Consider the following 24,703-nt stretch of genomic DNA (forward strand, 5'->3'; position numbering starts at 1 on the left):
ATAGTTAGAAAAAAAAACAGAATTCCAGAAATTTGAGGAAGAGGATGTATGAGTGGGCTAATAGAGAACTAAATCCTAAAAGGTTCTGCAAATAAATCAAGTATGTGAAAGTGCTGAGAGTTTGTATCAGAGGACAAGATTTTCAATAGGGTATTATTGATTTAATCAGTTGCAAAGGAAGTCTGGAAAGCTATGCTATCAAGATTGACATGACCTGTGTGAGAGACGGTTGGTAGGCATTGCCATGTTAGCGTTAACTGTATGTGAGAAACTTGAACAGAAACAGCTGCCTACGAATGCAGCTCAAGGGTTGAATCAATTTGAGTTGGAAAGATTGAGAGTGTATGTAAATTAATGTAGGGATGTAAAGCAGATGTTCGTAATTGTAAAAAACATATCTTTACTGAGCCACTATCTACCTTTTTCTTTGAAATACCATTTCTCAGTTAATTTAAGTTTAATTTACATTGGTCCTGACTCATACTAAAGTAAAAGTTAAAAAGAAAGAAATAGTGTTGGTAATTTCTTTATTTGGGGGCTGTTTGTTAAATTTAATTGCTATAGTTTGCCATTTCTCCATGAGAATCATCAAAACATCCTTACGTGAGGAGAAAAAGAAGTTGTCCACAGTATTCCAGGCAATTTCTTGTCAAATGCTGTGTACAGTTGTATCAAGACTTCCATACTTTTACATTTCATCCTCCTTGCAAAAAATAAATTCCACTTGCCTTTCTGATGATTTGCTGTACCTGCAACTATAATGATTCATGTACAAGGACACCCAGATCATTCTGTTTTGGACCATTCTGCAGTCTCACTCCACTTATTTAATATTCTGCTTTTCTTTCTTCCTGCCAAAGTGGACAACCTCACATTTTCTCATATGATACTCCAGCTGTCAAATTTTTGCCTACTTACCTAATCTATCTATACTTCTTTACGGATTCTTTGTATGTTCCTCAGACCTTGCTTTCCTGTCTATCATTGTGTCACCAGCAAATGTGGCCACAATATGGTCAATCCCTTCCTGCAAATCAAAAATAAAAATACAAATAGTTCCAGCCCTGGCTCTGATCCCTGTGAATCTGAAGATACGGGCTCTACTAAACCAAATGTAAAGTGTGACCAATGTGTCTACACGTAGAATGTGTTACTTGTGATACCAAACACTTTTTGCACTTTTTCTCTGATACTTTGAGAGGAATATTACATTGAGTGGTAAACTAAAATAGCCAAGACTAAATCAACAACTCATATTATAGATAACAAGGTGTAGAGCTGGATGAACACAAGCAGCATCAGAGGAGCAGGAAAGCTGACGTTTCGGGCCTAGACCCTTCTTCAGAATTCACAATCACAATCCTATAATCCTGTATTTTCTCATTTGATACTTAATTGGCATTGAACTTGCTATTATCATGGAATGATATGTTACTCTTGAACAGAACATAGAGAACTAAATTTAAGATTCCTGAACAGATCTACAACAAGCTGCAATAGATCTATTCTAAAATGACCATGGCAGCTGGCTTTTGCACAAAAAGTACTGTTGCATCTTCTTTTATAATGGTGTAGAGTTGTACAACATTGGAATGTTAAGCAAGTACTGGCATGTGTTCAGTGAAAGGTGACTTAGGATTTGTGTAATGATTTTCATTGACACAGTTGTGTTTTATAAAATGTGAAAATGTTGGTTTTGAGTCTTACATTAAACTACGCTTGATTCCATGTTAATCTTTGTACACGGCATTAGCAGGGGTGATATTGAATATGGATCAATGAGACTTGGGTTTTACAAAGTTAAATTGTATATTACAGAAGCTTTTGTTGTTCTGTTTAAAGTAGTTTTGAGATGGTTTCTCCTGGCTGCACTGTATAGAGGAACAAAAAGTAAAACTTATTTGATCCTGTCATACTTTGTATTCCTTGTCACATTATTGATAAGTGCAAAATAATGATTTTACAAACATCACAGAAAGCACTGAGGCATCTCTTATCTCACTGGCACAATTTAATTGCATTTCCTTTTTTTGACAAGCTAACACATCTGCATCTAATAAATGATTCCTGTTGAATCCTGTGGTTTGTTTTGTTTTTACTTTGCAGTTCACAAAAGTTGCAAAATTGCTTCAGAAATCTGTAGATATCTATTTTGGAGTTGCTGGTAAGAGATATCATTTGGACAGAAAAATGTGCTACCACAAGGAATTTTCACACAACAGTGATTGAGCAGGATTGAGCATTTGTTAGAAGCAGAAGGATTGCCACCCTGGGGCTGTGGGCTTGCAAAATGTTGTGGACAATTTGGTACAGAATCATAGACTCTATGGCATCATTTTGGTTTCATTACAACAAATGGGTTTACATACTGTACAATAAATTGCAGGCCATGGAATAAAAAATGTTATTGTACCCTAATACACCAGTGTGATTGTCAAAACCATTTTCAGACTGTTTGTTTATTTCCCCTACTTGCTTACAGCCCCTCTGTTTTGCCACTGAACCCCTGACTTCAAACATCAAATGCAAAGAGGTCACGAATTTCTGTCCACAGATACTGGAGGTTCCTTGAAAATCATGCCATATTTGATCAGACATTGGATTAAATAAATCTTGCTCAAAATGCCTGTAAGACGTGTAAGAGTAACTGTGAGCAAGGTGACTAAAGCGAAGTCCGTAAGATTTTAATGGTTTAAAATTGTATGGGACTGTCAGCGTGGAGTTTTCACATTCTCCTTGTGTCTGTGGGCTTCCTCTGGGTGCTCTTGTTTCCTCCCACCGTCCAAAGATGTGCGGGTTACGTGGATTGACCATGGGAAATGCAGGGTTACAGGGATGGGGTGGGGCTGGGTGGGATGCTTTTTTGAGGGTCGGTGTTGACTCGATGAGCCAAATACCTACTTCTACAGTGTAGGCATTCTAAGATTCTATGATAAGATGTAGGAGCAGATGTAGGCCATTTGCCCATTTTGATTGCTCCACCACTCAGTGAGGCCGTGGCTGATGCGATAATCCTCAACTCCACAACCCTTGATTCCTTCACTGATTAAAAATCTATCATAGCCTTGAATATTGTTCACTGATCAGCCTCTTTAGTTCTCTGTGATTATTTTTTACAAATTCCACATATTGATTCTTCCTCATCTCTGTTTGTAAAGGGAGACGCCCTGTGCCGGGATTATGCCCTCTGGTTCTTGATTCTCCCACAAAAGGAAACAATCTTTTTCATCTACCCTGTCAAGACGCCCTAGGATACTTATGTATTTCAGTAAAGTCACTTCTTTCTTTCGTCAAAACTCCAATGAGTGCAGGCCCAACCTACTCAACCTCTCTTCATAAGAAAAGCCCACCATACCCAGGATCAACGTAGTGACTATTCTCTGGAGTTCCTCCATTGCCAGTATATTTCCCCTTAGATAAGGGGACAAAAACTGTTCACAGTATTCTAGGTATAATCTGACTAGCGCCTTGTATAGTTTCGGCAAGGCTTCCCTATTTTTATATTCCAGTCGACTGTAACTTTGCATCGAGATAAAATGAAAGGAGTTATGTCGCCTGTTTTGGAGTCTGCCAGACTTGAGCAGTTCAATTGTTCGAAATCTAAGGAAGACGTGAATACAGTTGTTGAGAGGGAGGTGCAAGGATTTTGGATTTTCGATAAACTCTGCCTTGTCAAAATCTCTTTCCATGTATAAATGCTGTAAGGATTATTCTCACTTACCCATCACCTGTGATCTGTACTGATTGCCTTTATTCAATGCACTAAGCTTAATATTCTATATCCCCTCTTTGAATTCCTCCATGACCTCACTCAAATTGTAATTTCTATCAGACCAATAGCACTCTGCTGAATGCCCTAGCAATGGTCTCTTCTGCAGTCTATCTTTGTTCCCCCATTGATGGAAGTACCTCCAACTACTCAACTTCTGTAGGAGGGATTTTATCTTGACTACCCACTAGATTGTGGTGCATTGAAATTTAATCCCTGTTTTCCACTCCTCCTGAATTTTCACCAAGTCAATGGAAAGTAAGTCAGTCACTTAGGTGCAACATGGGGAACAGACACAAACCTGCCCATTTCCTGCCCCATGAGTTAGGTAACAGTTAAGGGGAATCTATAGAAATACATGAAGGGAAAAAGAAGTACTAGAAATATGTGTTGATGGAGTTAGATGAAATATGGAGAGAAGAGCGTCTAGTGGAGATTAAAACCAGTTGAGCCAAATAGCCCGATTCTGTGCTGTGAATTGTCTTAAACTTGATCTAACTCACCTGTTTCCAACTTTGGTGGGCCAGAGATTGATGTACATGTAGATTTATCTCTAACTTATTGAAAACCAGTTTTTATGCCAAACAAGATGGCAATATTTAAATATTCACCAGGCTATTTTAATTTTAAAAAAACACCTAAATGTCTGATGTGTTTTGTGGGCTGTTCTTCAGAACAGTGTTGAGACTTGGCAGCTCAAGCCAGAGAATCCAAGCAAACTTTCAGAATGGTAACAGCTCATGGGTTAACAGGAACAATTGCATAAATGGTCTTTTTCAGCATGTGCTTATTCCCCATATAAAGGTTCAGTGGAATGCTGTATTTTCGACTATATCATAAAACTCTCTTCATTGAAAGGTCAAAATTACCCATCATTTACAATGTACAACAGGTGATTTTTCCTGTTTCAGGAACTTTGTGCAGTACAAAAATGTCAAAACTGCCTGTGCTATGATACAAATTTATTGAAGTATTATTTTAACTTCATTCTTTCAAGTAAAATGTTGGACTCAAGAGTTTAAACCATTTGTTGTTCATTGCCTTCAGGTATCTGAAATGGGACAATAGCAATCTGATGATTGATTCTATAGCCTTTTCATGCTTTTGTGTAATGTGCATGCACAAGCATTTACCTTGTACAGTTGCAGATCTTGGACACATGATAGGCAACCGGTTTACGCAATATGCCAAGGGCATTATACCTGGCTGTAGAGAAGTTTTTAATTAATTAACCATGTGGGGAATTTATCTTGTTTACTTTTGGAAAATTGTAAAAAAATGAAGCAAATTTTCTGGTTGTTGAGTGATAAACACAGGTCAGTGCACAAAGCTAAATGTATACAACTGAAATGTAAATTAGTCATCAGTTAATTAAGTTCAGTATGAATACTGTACTAAATCAATTAAACAAATTCATTCTAGCAGATTGAGCTGAGGATCCAGCTTGTGATATAAAAAGCATTCAATTTTATTGTTTAAAGGGTTGACATATGTGCAAAACCCAGTTTTTATTTCAACATGATAATGGATTGATCTATCTTTGATTCTTGTGATCTATCGTGCAGATGATACTTTGGGAGGTAGAATTGTACAGCTGAAAGAAACTAATGTGTTTTATTAACCAATCAAAAGTTTTGAAAATAAGTCATCTACTAGTCTTTCTTTTGACTCATTCCAATAGATTTGTCTGTCCAGTTCCCTTTTGATCAAGTTGGTACTAAACTCTACCTTTGTTTCCCTAAGCAGAAACTTCCATAAAATATGGACTCTGTAAACACGCATTATTATCCATGCTTCCTCAATTCATAATGCATAGAGAACATTATGATTAAATTCTGAGCAAACTATATTCTGTTTTCCTTTAAATTAAGTCCAAGGTTGCAATAAAATAAATATTGACTTTCTTGTGCCTGTAAGGTAAATAATTGATCTTTGGGTTATAGAAATGACTTTGACTGGCATTAAAGGACAAACTGTGCCACTCTATAATCTGTGGACCAATACTTTATTGATACAGCCTTCATCTGCAGTCAGTATTTGTGTATTTTTGAGTTTATGTCCCAACCCTTCAAATGCCAACATGAAGGCAGGGCATGCAATGCATGTTGATAAACTGAAAGCGTTACTTTCATAGGTATAATCAGGGTTGGTAATGTTTGAAAGGGTATATTTTGCTCTCTGACCCCTTTGATTTCTAATTTGAACCACTTTTATGCCCCTTTATTTTTGACAGAGGGAGAATCAGCTACTGTCTGTACATCAAGTTAATCAGTCAATCTCTTGTCAATCGCACCGTGTCCAATCTGACTTCACTGTCGCAGTCAAGTTGATTATTTTGTGTATTATGTCAGAACCAGGATGCATGCATTCATTTATTTCAGGGTCTGACAGGATCAGCATGCTACTTGTGAAATCTTGGCAATCAGAATTTAAAGCATAATCTTCATGAGCAGGATCCCTTAATACTCATCTGCAAATATTGATTTTTCATATATGTAAAATAATCCTTGGAAACTGCCTGTAAATGAAAGACTTCATTTCCAAACCCACAACCACTTCCATTTAGAAGCACAAGGGTAGCAGATACATAGGAGCATCACCACCTGCAAGTTACCCTCTAAGTCACTCACCATCCTGACATGGAAATGTGTTACCATTCCTTCAGTGTCACTGGGCCAACTTTCTGGAACACCCTCCCTAATGACAGTGTGGGTCTACCGAGTGTACATGAACTGTAGCCGTTCAAGTTGACAGCTCACCATCACCTTGTCAAGGGTAACTAGAAGGCAATAAATTCTGGCTCAGCCAGCATCGCTCACATCCAAAGAACAAATTTTAAAAAATGCCAGGCAAACCTGGGAATCTGTACAAAAATGATAAAAATTTCTTCTACAAACTTTGGGCCAGTGTAACTAACTTTTTTTAAGACTAAATTATGGAAAAGAAAGATCCGCTGAAAAAGCATTGAAATTGTATATTTCTAAGAAACACTGGCTAATGAGGTTGTTGGTGTGTCATAGCCCATGTTTCCATTGTTGCCCTTTTACAGAGTCATCGAGATGTACAGTATGGAAACAGACCCTTCAGTCCAACTCATCCATGCTGACCAGATATCCTAATTTAGTTTAGTCCCATTTGCCAGCATTCAGCCCATATCCCTCTAAACCCTTCCTATTCGTGTATCCATCCAGATGCCTTTTATTTTTCTTTTTGTAACTCGCATTCAACACCATGGCAACATAAACCAGCTGAATTGAGTCAAATTTAGCATGGACACCAAGGTGCCTATTAATACTTCTCTGCTTCCATTTATCTTGTAGCCATTATCAAACATTCCAGCTACCTAGGTGACATTAATCTCTGAATGACCAAAGGTGCCTCTTGCTTCATTGCTAGTACATTGCTAAAACATGAGCAATCTGTTATCACTCTTGCATAAACTGATATGTCTTCAGCATTCACTTGATCAACATTGTTGGCTGCCATCTCAGAATAGTTATATATGAAAAGCTTTTGTTCAACTGCTTGATTCCAAGCTCCATTTGTTCCATGGCATCTGATGCACCATAAAGTTTGCCTTCTCTGAAACATCCCGATTCTTGCTACTACCTTTCTCATTTTGAAATCCTTCAAATTTGTAACTGTACATCTGAATTAATCTTTTTCTTAATTTTCAATCTTTGCAACTGCAACTCACCCAGAACATATTATTCTTCCTGTTTGGGAGTGGAATTCTACTAGACTTTGTCCTCTATGTAAAGGATGGTTATGCTTTTCTGCACAGTGAACCATGTACAGCATGAAACACGTTATGATATCAACCACTTACTGAGACTGGTGAGACAGGTGGGAGGAAATGCGGTGGTGTCAAGCCATGGCTGCTTGAACGGCTTGGGTGGCCTTGGAGGCAGGGTAGTTCTACCAATCATGCCCCACCTCCCCATAGATATGACATTTCATGTTGTCCACCATCCAGTAGACACAGTAGGCGTCTCCTGATTATCAACAGAAAAAGTCACTTCTAGACTTACCCTTGGGTCAAGCTAATAGGTACCTATCACTGAAAGGAATAAATATGGTAGAGGTTGCTTTGCCTGAAGGCTGAGCCTGATAGCTGCAAGCTCTGATCTCATCTCCACCAATTGGTGGAGGCATGGATGGGGAGAATGTTTGATATTATAACCTGCTGCATGGTGGCCTTGAGTGGGCCCATTACCAGGAAGGTCCCATTACGGTGAGGCCAATTTTAAGAGCCAGGTTCACCATACACACATACCCTTCATATAAAAAGATAGCCCTTTTGAAGTTGCAACATTGGTTGAGGGCTGATAACCCTAATTATTGCCTTCACATAGATCTCAATGTTCATATGGCCGTGAATGTAACTTTTTGCTATCTGGCTTTTTATGATAAGCCTAAAGGGCAATGGTGCTGCAGGAGCAGCAGGGGTGGAGTGAGAAGCTATCCCAACATAAATGTGGCTAGACTCCATTGCTGGCAATCGAGGTATGGGTTTCAAAACCATATTCACACTGACAACATTCAATCAAAAATTTTTGAGTAAACCTCGGGTTTTTTATTTAAAGGACGGAGAGCAAGTAGAAAGTTGTGGCAAGAAAACCAGGAGTGCGTGGGTACTTTCTTCCTTAGAGTCAAAAGAACTGCAGTTGCTGGAATTGAAGGTAGGACAAATAGCAAGCCAGGCAGCATCTGAAGAAAAGGAGAAGTCAACATTTTGGGCATTACCCTTCTTCAGGACTGGATGTGGGGAGGGGAGGGGGAGCTGCAGATAAAGTAGGCGGGAGGGGAGCAGAATGGTGGTGATAGGTGGACACCGGTAGTAGGTACGACCTGATTGGGAGGGATGAATCTAGTTGTTGCTGGAAGGGAGGGTCAGTAGGTGGAATAGAATGGAGGAGGCAGGCTGGAAAGGCAGCCAGGGAATGGGTGGGAAGGTTACTTGAAATTAGAGAACTCGATGTTAAGTTCTCCGGGCTGTAAGGTGCCCAGGCGGAAGATAAGGTGTTGTTCTTCAAATTTGCATTCTGACTGGCTGCAACACTGAAGGAAGCTGAGGACAAACACGTTAGTGTTGGTGGGGAGGGGTGGCGTTGAAATGGACAGTGACTGGGACATTAGGCCGGCCATTTTGGGCCAGGCAAAGATGCTTGTCAAAACAATCACCTAATCTATATTTGGTCTCACTGATGTAGAGGAGGCCACATCGGGAACACCAGATGCAATAGACTAGGTTGGAGGAGATGCAGGGGAAGCTCTGTCTCACTTGGAAGGACTGTTTAGGGCCCTGGATGGAGGTGAGGGAGGTGGTGTGTGGGCAGGTGTTGCATCTTTTACAGTTACAGAAGGAGGTACCGGGGGGTTTGGAGTGGTTGATGGGGAGTGTGGTGCAAACTAAGCAGTGGCGAAGGGAATGGTCCTTGCGGAAGGAGAGAGGGGTGGGGAATGGAAATGTTCTGGGTGGTGGGGTCTAATAGGAGTTCGTGGAAGTGTTTGAGACTGATACAGTTGGATGCAGAGGCTGGTGTTGTGGAAAGTCAGGACAAGTGGGACCCAGTATTTATGTTTGGGGGGAGAGGGTTGCATTTAGACCTGAGGAGTGGGGAATGGAGGAGGTGCAGTGGAAGGCTGCCTGTTGTTTGAAAAAGGCAGACATCCAGGATGCTTGAGAGTGTACGTCTCGTCGTCAGAGCAGATGAGATGGAAAAGGAGGAATTGGGAAAATGGGATGGAGGTTTTGCAAGATACGGGGTAGGAGGAGGTGTAGCCCAGGTAATTAGGGGAGTGTGTGGGTTTATCATAAATGTCGGTTCATAAACTGTCGCCAGAAATGGAAATAGAGGGATCAAGAAAGGGGAGGCAGGTGTCTGAGACAGACCAAGTGAATTTGCGAGTAAGGTGGAAGTTGTTAACGAAGTGGATGAACTGCTCCAGTTCAGCCTGGGTGCAGGATACAGCACTGATACAGTTATCGATGTAACAGTGGAAAAGTTGAGGAACATTACCGATGTACATACTGAAGAGGGACTGTTTGACATAACCAGCAAACAGGCAGGCGTAGCTGGGGCCCATGCGAGTGCCCATGGCCACCCCCTGGATTTAGAGAAAGTGAGAAGAATTGAAGGAAAAGTTATTGCGGGTAAGGACTAGTTTGGCGAGGCGGAGGAGGGTATTGGTAGTGGGGTACTGGATGGGTTTGTTGGAGAGGAAAAAACTGAGGGCCTGTAGGCCGTCCTTGTGGGGCATGGACGTGTATAGGAATTACACGTCCAGGGTGCCAGGGATCTGGAAGTTTCCGAAAAAGTGGAGGGTGTGGTTTGTGTCCCCGATGTAGGTGGGGAGTGCCTGGACCAAGGGGGAGAGAATGGAGTTGAGGAGGAAGAGATGAGTTTGCTGGGGCAGGAGCATGCGGAGATGATGGGTTGGCCAGGGTGGTTGGGCTTGTGGATCTTGGGGAGTGCGTAAAACCAGGCAGGTGCAGTGCTGGAGGTGGTGGAGGGGAGGTCACTGGAAATGATGAGGTCATGGACAGTGTGGGAGCCGGTGTCTTGATGAGCCATGGTGGGTTCATGGTCAAGGGAGGTAGGATGTGGTGTTGGACAGTTGGCGTTTGGCCTCTGCGACATAGACATCTGTCCTTCAGACTACCACCACCCCACCTTTGTCAGCGGGTTTGATGGTGAAATGGGGATTGGTGTGGATAGAGTGGAGCGCCGCACGTTCGGAGGCGAAATCAAGGTGGTTAATGTTATGTTGGCAGTTAGCAGTAAAGAGTTCAAGGGTGGGTAGGAGGCTGTAAGGGGGTGCCCAAGAGGAGGAGGAAGGTTGGAGGCGGGAGAAGGGGGTCTTTGGAGGGTTGTTGGGAGTCTTTATTGAAAAAGAAGGCGCGGAAGAAGAGCTCCATGTCATGGCAGGCACAGAACTCATTGAGGTGGGGGCAGAGGTGAGTTCTTTACTGAGGACAGACCATTTGGCCTCAGAGAGTTCAAGGTCAGCACAGATGGTGAATATGCGGCAAGGTCCAGGGGTGGGGTTCTTGGCGGGGGGGGTAGTCTCGAGGAGGCTGAAGGAGGGGATGGGGGGGAAGGACAATAGTTATGTGATGGGTGAAGGTTGGACATGGTGTGGTGGGCGGGGTAGTTGTGGGAGGGGAAGGAGGGTGGGAGGGTAGTGGGCTGGGGAGTGGGATGGAGGATTGAATGCGGGAGAGGTGTGGGAGAGATGAGGTAGAGAGGAGGGAGGAGAGGTGGAGGGTTAGGGTGTATAGTGGGGGTGGACAGATGAGGAGGGAGAGGTGTGCTGGTGAGCTGCAGATGGTTAGGACTCAGGAGTGACCCTGGGGAGAGGAGTCCGTGTGTTGATTGGAGAGTGGGCAGAATCCAGAGTAGAAGCAGAAGTTGCAGGGAAGTTGAGGCAGGTTCTTCCTGCCTGATGTAGTAACAGCATTAGACGATATGATGATTGGGATGGGGAAAAGGTGATGTCTTCTCTGGGGCAGCTGAATAAAAGGGAGTGCCATGCTACTCTCCTTTTCCTATCACCTAACAGGCTGGCAAAAACAGCACCCACCTCCTGGTTGTTTTTGTTGCTGTTATATTTTAGTTTCTTTTCTCCTTCCTAAGATGTATATTGATCTTCTGTCTTGCCTCACTTGTATGACCTGACTTTAATCCATCTCCTTTCCAAGCATCAGTAGTACCTGTAAACAGTGTATGCTTTTGGGTGATTTTTGTTCTCCTTATCCAAGCCTCTCAGGAACTTGCTGAAAACACATGCTGTTGATTCATTAGACTCAGTTAAACCAATGCAGTTTGCTGCTTCCAAGCATAAAAAAAACCTCAGAAGGGCACAGTATTAGTGATAGTGCTCTCTTGTGGTAGTGTTCCTATCTCTGGGCCAGAAGATCTGGGTCCAATTCTACTTTACTTGCAGTTGTCTCAGAACATGTTACAGAAATCCAATTAACTAAATTAGTTTAAATCGACTAATTTGGATTTGCACTTTTGACATCTCATTTGGAAAGGAACAAACTACTAAGGGAATTAATTAACCCTTGCTTAGCAGTTGAAGAAGTCAGAATAGTCATGAAATAAATGATAATATTTACAAAATACAACAGTTCAGCGTTACATGCATTTTAATCAAAGTTTCTGAAATCAATGTAAACTTGGTGAGATTCGTTTAGAATTGCATTCCATAGATAGCGGACAGACTAACAGCATTAGACAGCTAATCCATTGAATAGATTAAGGTCTCAATACTGACTGTTAGCAATGTTTTTAAATCTAATGCAATCTCATCCTTATGAGCTTGATGAACTGGCTTACCCTACCTTTCTCCTGGGAGGCTGTTGTTAGTCTTCTGAAACATTAGAGTGATGAACCTGATGGTTGAGGTCCTGTCCATTCTTCTTGGATTTTCATTTCCTGTTTATGTTTGAAGCAAAGAACTATCTGGACAAGGTGACTTAAAATTCATCCTGTCACCTCGCATCCCCAATCCCGCTCCAGCCTTATCTCGGGGCCACTTGCACATTTGCAGCAACACGTATAATTCTAACAGCATAATGATATTATCATAACTTTTGTAACCTTTTTGCTCTCTACCTGAGTTGCTTGTTCCAATTTCACAGAAGCATACATCAGTTGTTCAGTGGGGTTAGTCAAGATTTAAAAGAATAATTATTATAGGAGACTGTCCTGTCCAGGGCACAGACAGGAGATTCTGCAGCCATGAGCATGAATCTAGGGTAGTCTGGTGTCTTCCTGGTGCCAGCGTTAAGAACATCTCTAAACGATTGAAACATATTGTCAAAGGGGAGAGCAAGAAGCCAGAAATTCTTGTACATATTGGTGGGAATGATATAGTTAGTTTAGGAATGAACGCCCACAACTGGAGAGACATGCTCAGGAGACAGGCAGAATTCAGGCTTTACACAAGCAGTCAGCGGATCATGCAGGGAGAGAGCCGTAGACTCCCTCAGGATCTGGCCTTGACGTGAGGACACAGTTATCCCCTTAATCTTCAGCGTAGATTGGAAGAGAAGTCAATGACGATCTGCCTTTTACAGTGAGATACAGTAATTTTATACATTTTGTGTTACAATAATCACATACAATGTGGTCACTGTGCCCTCCCCCTTATTCTATACACGCAATCCCATGAAACGCTGACACAATGATGGACAATTCTATGGACAGCCCTAGGTTCCCCATGATCTTATGTTGTTTAACAGAGATTGTAACCACCAGATCTTGGGAAATCCAATGCATCCTGTTAATTCCCATTCCAAAGTTACTGGCTATACTCGTTCAGACATGTCCCAGACTTGCTTATCTCCAAGAACTGATGAATTCTGTTGTTTGTTGTACTCATTTGCTATCTCTATCAAATTCTGTTACTCTTATACTTTCCCACTGTACTAATCATAAAAAATAAAAGGCAGTTGATTCTTATTAATTGTTGTAAGATTCATGATACTAATTCTATTATAAAGTTAGTTATATGTAAAGTTTTCATATCTACCCCTACTGCTAGCACTCTTTAGCTGATGAGTTGTGAGGAATTTATTTCTTACTGGGTGCCCTAGTCATTCCTTTATTGATGAAGGAAAGTTTCCCAAACTAATTAAATTTCACACGGACACTCATACACACTCTCTCTACTCTCTCTCTCCCCGTCTCCCCCTCTGTCTCTCACACGCTCCCTCTCCCCCTCTGTCTCTCACACGCAACCACTCTCCCTCTCTCTCACACGCTCCCTCTCTCTCTCACCCGCACACTCTCCCTCTCTCTCTCACATGCACACTCTCTCTCTCTCTCACACATGCACACACACTCTCTCTTTCTCACATGCACACACACACACTTTCTCTCTCTCTCTCTCACACGCACACTCTCTCTCAGACACTCACACAGAGATGCACAGACACGCAGTGGTATTGATTCTTTGATCTTTCACTTATAAATTCTGTGTCTGATGCTCCGTCTCCCACTAACCTGAAGGTTTGTGATTTCAAATAAACCTGTTGAACTATAGACAACAAAGTGTAGAGCTGGATGAACACAGCAGGCCAAGCAGCATCAGAGGAGCAGGAAGGCTGACGTTTCGGGTCGAGACCCTTCTTCAGAAATGGGGGAGGGGAAGGGGGGTTCTGAAATAAATAGGGAGAGAGGAGGAGGCGGATAGAAAATGGATAGAGGAGAAGATAGGTGGAGAGGAGACAGACAGGTCAAAGAGGCGGGGATGGAGCCAGTAAAGGTGAGTGTAGGTGGGGAGTTAGGGAGGAGATAGGTCAGTCCAGGGAGGACGGTCAGGTCAAAGGGGCGGGATGAGGTTAGTAGGTAGGAGATGGGGGTGGGGCTTGAGGTGGGAGGTGGGGATAGGTGGGAGGAAGAACAGGTTAGGGAGGCGGGGACGAGCTGGGCTGGTTTTGGGATACAGTCGAGGGAGGGGAGATTTTGAAGCTTGTGAAGTCCACATTGATACCATTGGGCTGCAGGGTTCCCAAGCGGATAGGAGTTGCTGTTCCTGCAACCTTCGGGTGGCATCGTTGTGGCACTGCAGGAGGCCCAGGATGGACATGTCGTCTGAGGAATGGGAGTGGGAGTTGAAATTGTTCACAACTGGGAGGTGCAGTTGTTTACAGCGAACCGAGCATAGGTGTTCTGCAAAGTGATCCCCAAGCTTCCTGCTCCTCTGATGCTGCTTGGCCTGCTGTGTTCATCCAGCTCTACACCTTGTTGTCTCAGATTCTCCAGCATCTGCAGTTCCTACTATCTCTGTTGAACTATAACCTGGTGTCGTGTGATTTCTGACCTTGCCCACCCCAGTCCAACAGCGGCAACTCCACATCGCGGTAAAAATTGAAAGACAGACAAGGATAGTTTTGAATCATAAAAGAGCAATCTAATTAGAAAAGACAGACAAGAGCAAGTCTGAGAATAAGGTTACTCCGAACAGTTACACTGTATTTACTTAGATTGAAAGGGGTCTTACAGGTAAGGCTGATAAACTCAGTAGTTATATGGGAACATGGAATTGGGACGACATAGCTGTTACAGCAACTTGGCTGAGGGAATTTGAAGGACAGGACTGGCAGCTTAGTATTCTGGATTTCAGATGATGTAGGAAGGGAGGCAAGAGAGAAAGCACAGTAGCATTTTTGATTAAAGAAAACATTACTACTACAATTGGAGAGGATGTTTCTGAGGGATCATCCAGTAAAACTATATGGGTAGAAAGTAAAAATAAGAAAGGGCTGATGAATTTGATGGGATTGTACTATAGGCCCCACAGGAGTCAGAGGGAAATTGGGGAGCGAATATGTAGAGAGATCTCAGATATATGTAAGAATAATAGGGTTGTAACAGTAAGGGATTTTAATTTTCTAAAGATTGCCTGGGGCTTCCATCATATTAAAGGCCTGGATGGTGAGGAATTTAAGTGTTCAAGAAAATGTTCTTTTTCTTAAATATACTGACTAGGGAAGGAGCAAAACTTGACCTTTCTCTTGGGAAATAGGCAAGGCTAGTGATTGAACTGTTAGTAGGGAAACTTTTTGGGGCCAGTGGTCATAATTCTATTGATTTTAAAATAGTTATGGAAAATGATAAGGCTTCCATAAAATTTGAAGTTTTAAATTGGAGTAAAACAAATTTTAATGGCGTGAGGCAAAAACTTTCAAAAGTTAATTAGAGTAGACTGTTCGCGGGTAAAGGGACAACTGTTAGAGTGAAGGGTAAGGCTGGTAAGAATAGGGAACAATGGATGAATAAAAATATTGAGGTTCTAGTCAGAATAAGAAAGAATCATGTCCTAGATATAGACAACTAGGATCAAATGAATCTCTTGAAGATTGTAAAGAGTACTGGAGCATTTGTAAAAGGGAAATCAGGACAGCAAAGAGGAGATATGAGATAGCCTTAGCAGATAAGGTGAAGGATAATTCAAAGAGATTCTATAAGCACATTAAGAGCAAAAAGGCAACTCGAGAGAGAAGAAGGTCCCTTAAAGATCAACGAGATCATTTATGTGTTGAATCTCAGGTGACGGGAGAGATATTAACTGAATATTTTGTGTCAGATTTTATTATGGAGAAAGAAATGGAGCTACAGAACCCTGGGAAATAAATATTGATGTTTTGAAAACAGTTCACATTACAGATGAGTAAGTGCTGGAGGTCTCTCAAAACATTAGAGATGGATATATCTCCAGGACCCGATCAAGTGTATCCCACAACGTCGTTGGAAGTTAGGGAAGAAATTGCAGGGCCCCTCAGAAACATTCATATCGTCTATAAATATGGGTGAGGTGCTGAATGACTGGAGGTTATCTGAGATTACAAAGAAATCTTGATCAATTGCGTCAATGGGCTGAGGAGTTGCAGATGGAGTTTAGTTTGGTTAAATGCGAGATATTGCATTTTGCCAAAACATACAAGGGCAGGACTTCCACAATTATTGGTAGGGCCCTGAATAATGTTGTAGAACAGAGATCTAGGGATTCAGGCATGTAATTCTTTGACGTTTGCTTCACATGTAGACAGGTGGGTTAAGAAAGCTGAAAAGAAAAAAGTACTGGAGATCACAGCAGGTCAGGCAGCATCCATAGAGAGAGGGAAAGCTAATGTTTTGTGTCGAGATGACTTTTCATCAGCTCTGACGAAGAATCATTTGGACTCAAAATTAACTTGCTTTCTCTCTGGATGCTGCCTGATCTGCTGTGATCTCCAGCATTTTTTTGTTTTCAGTTCATATTCCAGCATCTGCAGTAATTTACTCCTTCCTGGTTAAGAAGGCATTTAGCATGCTTGCCTTCATTGTTCAGACTTTTGAGTATAGGAGTTGGGATGTAGTGTTGAGATTGTACAAGATATTGGCGAGGCCTGTTCTGGAGTACTGTGTGTAGTTCTGATCACCCTGCTATAGGAAGGATATTATTAAATTGGACAGGGATCAGAAAAAATTTACCAGAATGTTGCCAGAATGGAGGGTTTGAGTTGTAAAAATAATCTGGATAGGCTGGGACTTTATTCAATGAGGAGGAGGTTGAGGGGTGACCTTATAGAGGTTTATAAAGTCATGAGGGGCATAGATAAAGTGAATAGCAAGGGTCTTTTCCCTAAGATGAGGGGAGAAAGTTGTAAAAATAACATGAGAGTTAACTTTTTTTACACAGAGTGGTTCGTGTGCGGAATGAACCACCAGAGCAAGTGATGGATGCAGGTACAGTTACAACATTTACAACATTGGATAACTACATGAATAGGAAACATTTGGAGGGATATGGGCCAAACACAGTCAAGTGGGATTAGTTTATTTTGGGAACATTTGGACTGGAGTCCTCTGACCAGCAATATGTTGCAAGGATCAGTGATGGGTCTCCTGTTTTTTGTCATTTATATAAATGATTTGGATGTGAATATAGGAGGTATGGTTAGTAAGTTTGTAGATGACACCAAAAATGGTGGTGTCGTGGACGACCAAGAAGGTTATCTCGGAGTACACTAGGACCTTGATCAGATGGGCCGAGGAGTGGTCGATGGAGTTTAATTTAGCTAATGTGAGGTGCTGCATTCTGGTAAGGCAGATTGGAGCAGGATGTACACACTTAATGGTAAAGTGCTGGGGAGTGTTGCTTGGACCTTGGAGTGCAGGTTCATTAGTTCCTTGAAATTGGAGTCGCAGGTGGACAGAGTAGTGAAGAAAGCATTTGGTATGCTTGCCTTTATTGGTCAGTGCATTGACTGTAAGAGTTGGGAGGTCAGGTTGCAGCTGTATAGGACATTGGTTTGGCCAATTTTGGAATGCTGTATTCAATTCTGGTCTCCCAACTGTGGGAAAGAAATTGTGAAATTTGAAAGGGTTCAGAAAAAGTTTACAAGGATGTTGCCAGGGTTGGGGGTGTTTGAGCTACAGGGAGAGGTTGAATAGGCCGGGGCGATTTTCCCTGGACCATTGGAGGCTGAGGGATGACCTCATAGAAGTTTGTAAAATCATGAGGGCCATGGAAAGGGTGAATAACCAAGGTCTTTCCCCAAGGTAGGGGAATCCAGAACTAGAGGGCATAGGTTTAAAGTGAGAAGGAAATGATTTAAAAGGGACCTAAAGGGCAACTTTTTCACACAGAGGGTGGTGCATGTATGGAATGAGCTGCCAGAGGACGTGGTGGATACAATTACAACATTTTAAAAGACATCTGGATGGGTATATGAATAGGAAGGGTTTAGAGGGATATGGCTCAATGGTGACAAATGGGACGAGATTAAGTTAGGATATCTGGTTGGTATGGATGAGTTGGACCATAGGGCCTGTCTTCAAGCTGTCTCTCTGACTCTATAATGACCTTAAATCTTCCATTGTGAAAATTACTACAGCAATTCCTAAAATAATTAGAAATCTACCAAGAACTAAGGTTGAAAGACTAAGTTTGTGTATCATATGAATATAGGAACAGGAATGGGTTATTGAGCCCTCAAATCCTTCATTCAATCAGATCTGTGATGTGACACCATTCACCAGTTTTTGCCCTATGTCACTTAATATGTTTGCCCAATAAAAACCTTCAACTCAGACATAAATTTAACAATTGATCTCGCATCAATTGCCCCTTGTGGAAAAGATAGCAACACCTACAACTCTCAACATGTTGAAGTGTTTTCTAATTACTTTCCTGAAAGTTCTGGCACTAATTTTTTTTAGACTGCAAGTTTTGGCCTAGATTTCCCAACCACAGAAATAGTTCACAGAAATAGAATTCTAAAGAAGAATTCATGTTGAACTCAAAATGTTAACTCAGTTTCTGCCTCCACTGACGCTAAGAGATCTGCTGAGCTTCTCCAACATTCTGTGTTTGTTCCACCAATTTCCTAACCAGGTCATATCTTTAATTCCATGAGTTTAAATGTTAGCTAGCAGCATCTTTTATAAGGGATGTTATCAAATTCCTTCTGGAAGTCCGCATAAATAATATCTATAGATATTTTGATGTCTAATACTTCTGTCACCTCTTCAACCAGCTTTGTCAGATATGACATATGTTTCCAAATCCACAGTAACTCATAGCAATCAGCTGAAAATTATCAATCGGAAATATTAACATATATATCCTAGATTTCAAAAGGAACCAATCAGCATAGCATGTGTGTGTGATGGCTTCTCTTCTGGTGTCAATCATTTAACCAGACCTAACCCATGATAACCTCCAAATTAACAGAAGTACTAACACTGAGTCATACCCACTTAAATATTGAACTTCTGATGTCTTTGCTGCTCAAAGCCCAGATAAGGCAAGATATTTTTAAGTTCTCCTTAATGAGCTGTTTCTGCGGTCTGAATGTCTTGTTTTCTATCACCACAATGGAATGTTTTGTTTGTCTTATGATTCATGATTTACTTAGCATTAAGCCTTTCTACATCATGGAGTTCAGTCTAACTATTCACTTCGTTTTGAGGACTTGTTTAAGGCAATTATTAAGTTGTTTCTTAAAAGAGAAAGACACAGAAAGATTGTTATATTTTTAAACACAAAGCAGATATTATTGGCTTTCATGGTACTGTGCTCAGAAAATTAGAGCACAGCAGGTCAATTTGAACCAATTTTTCCTGGCATATTGGTAATGTTAGCAGACTAGTGATCCAAAATCTCTCACCAATGTTATGTGGACATGATTGAGAATCCCATCGTGTCAGATGATGAAATTTGAATTCAATAAAAATCTGGTGTTAACAAATTAGCCAATGAGAGATGATGTAACCATTGTCAATTGCCATTAAAACCTTTCTGGTTTACTAATCTACTTTAGAGAAGGAAATCTGCCATCCTTACATGCTGTCATCTATATGTGACTCCAGATCACTGTGGCAACTCTTAACTGTCCTCTAAAACAGCTCAACAAGCCACTCAGTATCAGAACAATTAGGAATGTGCAGTAAATGCTGGCCTAGCCAGTGACACCCACATCCCATAAATGAACAAAAACGAGACAGCTGACTATAAAGGGGAAATGTGGAGTGTTCATTATTTTTATTTACAATAGTCAAGTCATCCTTTTGAATAGAGTGAGGCCAATCATAACTATCATCTGTTTTCAGTTACCAGAGTAGGGATGGGGAATAATTTCCTCTTTTTTTTTCCCAACTCTCACCTGACCACTATAGACAGAAAAAATACTTTGTTGTGTTTGAATTTTTTTTATAAAAGAAGATATACATTTACTTTTTCATAAACACACACTGTTCATTCACACAAGACATACAGACAATGAAAGATGATTTCTAAAGATTTAGCATGCACTTGGGTATCGTAAAGTCACAAAAATCAATATTATTGTCATTCTTCAAGAAGACTATTAACACACTGAAGACTTGAGAGTTTCCTTTTTTACCCTGAAGAAAAGAAGGGTAATTTGTTTTGTTCATTCATGGGATATGGGCATTGCTGGCCAGGTCAGCATTTATTGTCCGTCCCCAGTTTCACTGGAGAAGGTAGTGTTGAGTGTGCCTTCTTAAATCATTGCAGTCATTCAGATGTATGAACAATGCCATTTTGAAGGGAGTTCCAGAATTTTGGCCAGCAACTCTGATGAAACAGTGATGTAGTTTGAGTCGCAATCACTTGGCTTCGAAAGGAACACTTATTTTCCCATTAATCTTCAGCCTTTGTCCTTTTAGCGGGTAGAGGCAGCAGGTTCTGTCAAAGAAGGCTTGATGAATTAATGCAATGAATCTTGTAGATAAGACACACTGCTGCCACTGTGCATTAATGTCAAGGAGAGTAAATATTGAAGATCGAGATGGGGTGCCAATGAAATAAGATGTTTTGTCCTGAATGATATCCAGCTTTAGGCGTATTATTTGAGCTCTGCCTATCCAAGCAAGTAGAGACAGAGTTCCATCACACTTCTCACTTGTACCTTGAGGATGGCAGACAGATATTGGGGGCATAGGAGGTAAGTTAGCCACCGCAGAATTCTGAGTTTCAACATGGTCTTGTAGCCTCAGTACTTACATGGATAGTTTAGTTCTCTTTCTGATCAATGGTAATGTCCCGAGAATATTGAGAGTGATGGATGCAGGGATGGTGATGCCATCGAACATCAAGAAATGATGGTTTTCTTTTGTTTGTCATTGTCATTCTCTCCTACTTAGGTGGCACTAATTTTACTTACCACTTCTAAACCAAAGCCTGGAAGTTATCTGGGTCATGCTGTATAGGGACACCACCTGCTTCAGAATCTGACGAGTCATTAAATATGTTCAATATTGTGAAATCATCAATAAATGTGGCCACTTTTGACCTCATGAGGGAGGTCAGGACATTCTTGAAGCAGCTGAAGATGGTTTGGCCTCAGACACTACTCTGAGGTGTCCTGGAGCTGAGATGATCGATCTCCAACAGCCACATCCATCTTCCTTTGTGCCAGCAACGACACCAACAAGTGGAGAAATTTCCTCCAATTTCCATTGACTCCAGTTTTGCTAAGGCTTGATGCTAAACTCAGTCAAATGTTCCTTGATGTCAAGGGCAATTACTCGGCTCTCGTCTTGATCAGCTTCTCTTTTGTCTATGTTGAGACCAAGGCTACAATGAGGTCAGGAGTTGTGCCGCTGGAAAAACCCTAACTGAATGTCAGTGAGCAGGACATTCCATTGTTAGTGTTGCTTGACAACACTGTTGACCTCCTCCTTGTTGTTGATTGAGCGTAGACTGATGAGGCAATAATTGGCCAAGTTGGATTTGTTCTACAATTGTGGACAGGACGTAGCTGGATAATTGGGTAGAGACATAAACATAAAAAGTGAAATAAAATAGCTGTAATTTAAGTGACAGGACGAAAGATAACAGAGTAGTTTTCCATCATAGTTCTTCATTGTTTTGAATGTATTATAGCCCTTTCACCAATAGAAAAGATGCTATAGCGCCTTTCAGTGTATACACAATGCTGATCAATGTAATGGCCAACTCATCATTACAGAACAGAGACCTATGATTAGTCATTATGTTATAACACACCGACATCACAAAATAACATCTAATAGTGTAATTTCATCTCCTAAAATGTTCCCAACTGCTCAGCAAACTCCTCTCTGACAGTTACAAACTCTCCCAGCAGGTGCACTTTATACAGCTATCAACCACAGAAGAGGGCCATGAGTATTTTGCACCTGAGGCCTTCACAACCCATGAAAACAAGACACACAAAAATGCGCAGCATCTGGAAAGTTCAAAAAAATTCTCAAAAAAATCCCTAAGTTTTGCGATTCGCAAACCAATTCCTGCTTCCAATAAGAGATAGAAATTGGCCCTGCATTTCAAAAGTGCTTTGGCTCTTGTGAAAATTGATACAAACACACGTTGTTTATTTCTTAATCATTATTTCCTTTCTCAATTCATAGATAATCAGCTAGAGGATGCATAATAACATACTTACTAGGATAAGAAGTCAAATTGAGACACATCTCTGCTTTCTTGTGTTTTGGAAGTACTCCAGTGATTTTGGACTCCGTCCTGAACATATTGCTCGTGAATTTATGAGGATTGCTTTTAATTGGTGACTTTGGACTTTGAGTGATAGCTTTCTGTCTTCAGAATTGATCGAGTAGAAGATAAGGAATGGATGGGTAGTACAAGGCACGAGCATTTATAAGTAGAGTACTATGTGGGGACATTCTGGATTTCCATGTATCATGATTTAGAGCACACTTTCTTTTTGAATGTACCATGATGAGTAGTTTGGAGTCAGACAGCATCCCAAGGGATTGGAACAAATAAAGTCAATGAATGAAAAAAAAAATGACAAATGAGATATAATGTTACAATTTAAGTGAATTCAAATGACTCCAGGAAGCATGAAACTCGTACACAATGGGTAGGTGTACATTGGCAGAGATAGAGATAAACTGTTTGACTGTCTGCTCAATAATCATATTCAACCTGCAGCTGTTCTCGGCAAGCTTAATCATCCAGAATTCATCTCAAGGGCATTTGGTCACAAATCACAACAGATTATTCTGGCCCTTTAAATCTTGTTGGTAAAATCAATTTTGGAATATTGTGTGCAGTGTCTAGTCTGCAAAAAGACAATGATATACTGGGAGGGATGAGAAAAGAATGATAAGAACAATTTTAAGACATACAGAGTGCTATTATGAAGATAAACTAAAAATCTTGGCTTGTTGTGATTGAAGGAAAGAAGATTGAACAAGATATAGTACAAATCTTTAAAATGTTGCAAGGCACGCATGAACAGCTTATATAACCTATGTTTTGCTTGCAGGTGAAAGATAATTCATGGATGCAAGATTAAATTGTTTCAGAATGCCCAGAGATCCAGGGAAAAGGAAGAATCAGTCCCCATCAAAATTAATTTTTGCAAGTGATTACCTCTTATAATTACATTTTCGTCCAGTTGCTTTTAAAAATGAAGATTGTGAATGTGAAAAAAAATCACTAGATTAAAGATGATCAAACATGGTATCTGTAGTGGTGTTAAAATTGTTTCAGAGATAGTAGGAACTGCAGATGCTGGAGAATCTGAGATACGTCAGCCTTCCTGCTCCTCTGATGCTGCTTGGCCTGCTGTGTTCATCCAGCTCTACACCTTGTTATCTCTGGTATCCATAGTATTGGATTGTAAAACTCAAAAAAAAATTTGTCAAGATTCAACAGTATTGGACAGTTATCATGGAATTCTTCATCCAATTACTTTTGCAATGGCTGGGATGTTTTGTGAGGCAGGGAGTACAGTTTTTTTTTTGTAGCTTGTTCCTCTCCTCAGAAGATTGAAAAATTAGACTGACCCTTTGGAAAGATGTGTGGGAAGAATTTTGATTTGGTTAAATGGCTTTTCTAACTTTGTATTATGTTTCTGTTTTCCTTTATGATGTGATACGATGAGTGCTGCCTGCAACACTACCTATCTAAATACTTTAAGTCAACAGTTCCTCAAATATACCAATCTAGAAATTCAGCCCACTAATGTGGCAATATGTTGGACGCCAAGTGTATCACGATTTGGAGATATCAGTCATGTCAGTACAGGCCAAAAAGAGGTGTCCAATGGCCATGATGGAAAGAGGCTCTTCAGCCCTATATGAATGCCAATAAGTGACTTAATGGCTGCTTAGTGCTGCTGTAGCAGGTTTTCTCCTGAGGCACTTAGTTGCACCTATATGTGGGAAAACCAGCTCCTGCAGTGGTCTAAGAATGGCAACGTTGCCACCAGCAAGATTTTTTAACAAATTGTTCCTGTGTGGAGAACCAGGAAGGCAAGGAAATCGAGAGTGTTCCTCCCAATCAAAACTCCTAAGATTTTAGATTGCTGTGGGACATTGCTCGTCTTTAATTGCCTAGCACTATCCCAATTAGCCATGCTACCTCCCAGTATGGTGGCCACTGCCCTCTCCACCGTCGCTATCTTCCAGCTAGTTCCCAACCCACTCACCTTCTTTCAATATATCATCTTTCTTGGTTTGCTCACCATTCACCTGAAAACCACAATTCACAGCACAGCACTCCAGACTTACTTCTCATTTCTCCACCAAGCTGCTTGTTATTGTTCACAACTTTCTGGTGCACGAGGCCAATTCTTCACAAATTTTCCCCACCATCGAATTTGTCACTGCCAGCTCAGTCATTTGAGAAAGGTAGAAATCGGACCAGCATTATATTTCCATCTTTAGTGGAAAGGCTGAGAAAATGAGAATGCCTGGAGATTTTGGCAATCATGGGAGCATGAGTGCCATTAAAGACAACAACAGGAAAAAGTTACTCTCCAAATAGAGACTTCTTTTAAGAAGTATAATGAGTGAAATTTGTTTGGTACAGCAATGTAATGCAGGCCTACACTGATGCACAGGACAGGGAGTACTGTGGAGCTGTAACTGCATGGGCTGCATAGCAACCTTTAGCAAC

General features: G+C 41.0%; 1 long non-coding RNA gene across 1 annotated transcript in view; it reads left to right on the forward strand.

The window, feature by feature from the left end:
- The window catches only part of LOC125484355, a 135,380-nt gene extending 112,116 nt beyond the window's left edge, over positions 1 to 23,264 (forward strand). The window contains exon 3 of the long non-coding RNA XR_007263160.1: positions 23,067 to 23,264. This is a non-coding gene — a long non-coding RNA (uncharacterized LOC125484355). The remainder of the gene's footprint in view (positions 1 to 23,066) is intronic.
- Positions 23,265 to 24,703: the final 1,439 nt, after the last annotated feature.

The sequence above is a fragment of the Rhincodon typus genome, chromosome 11, assembly GCF_021869965.1.
Source record: "Rhincodon typus isolate 14 chromosome 11, sRhiTyp1.1, whole genome shotgun sequence".
Taxonomy (NCBI): domain Eukaryota; kingdom Metazoa; phylum Chordata; class Chondrichthyes; order Orectolobiformes; family Rhincodontidae; genus Rhincodon; species Rhincodon typus.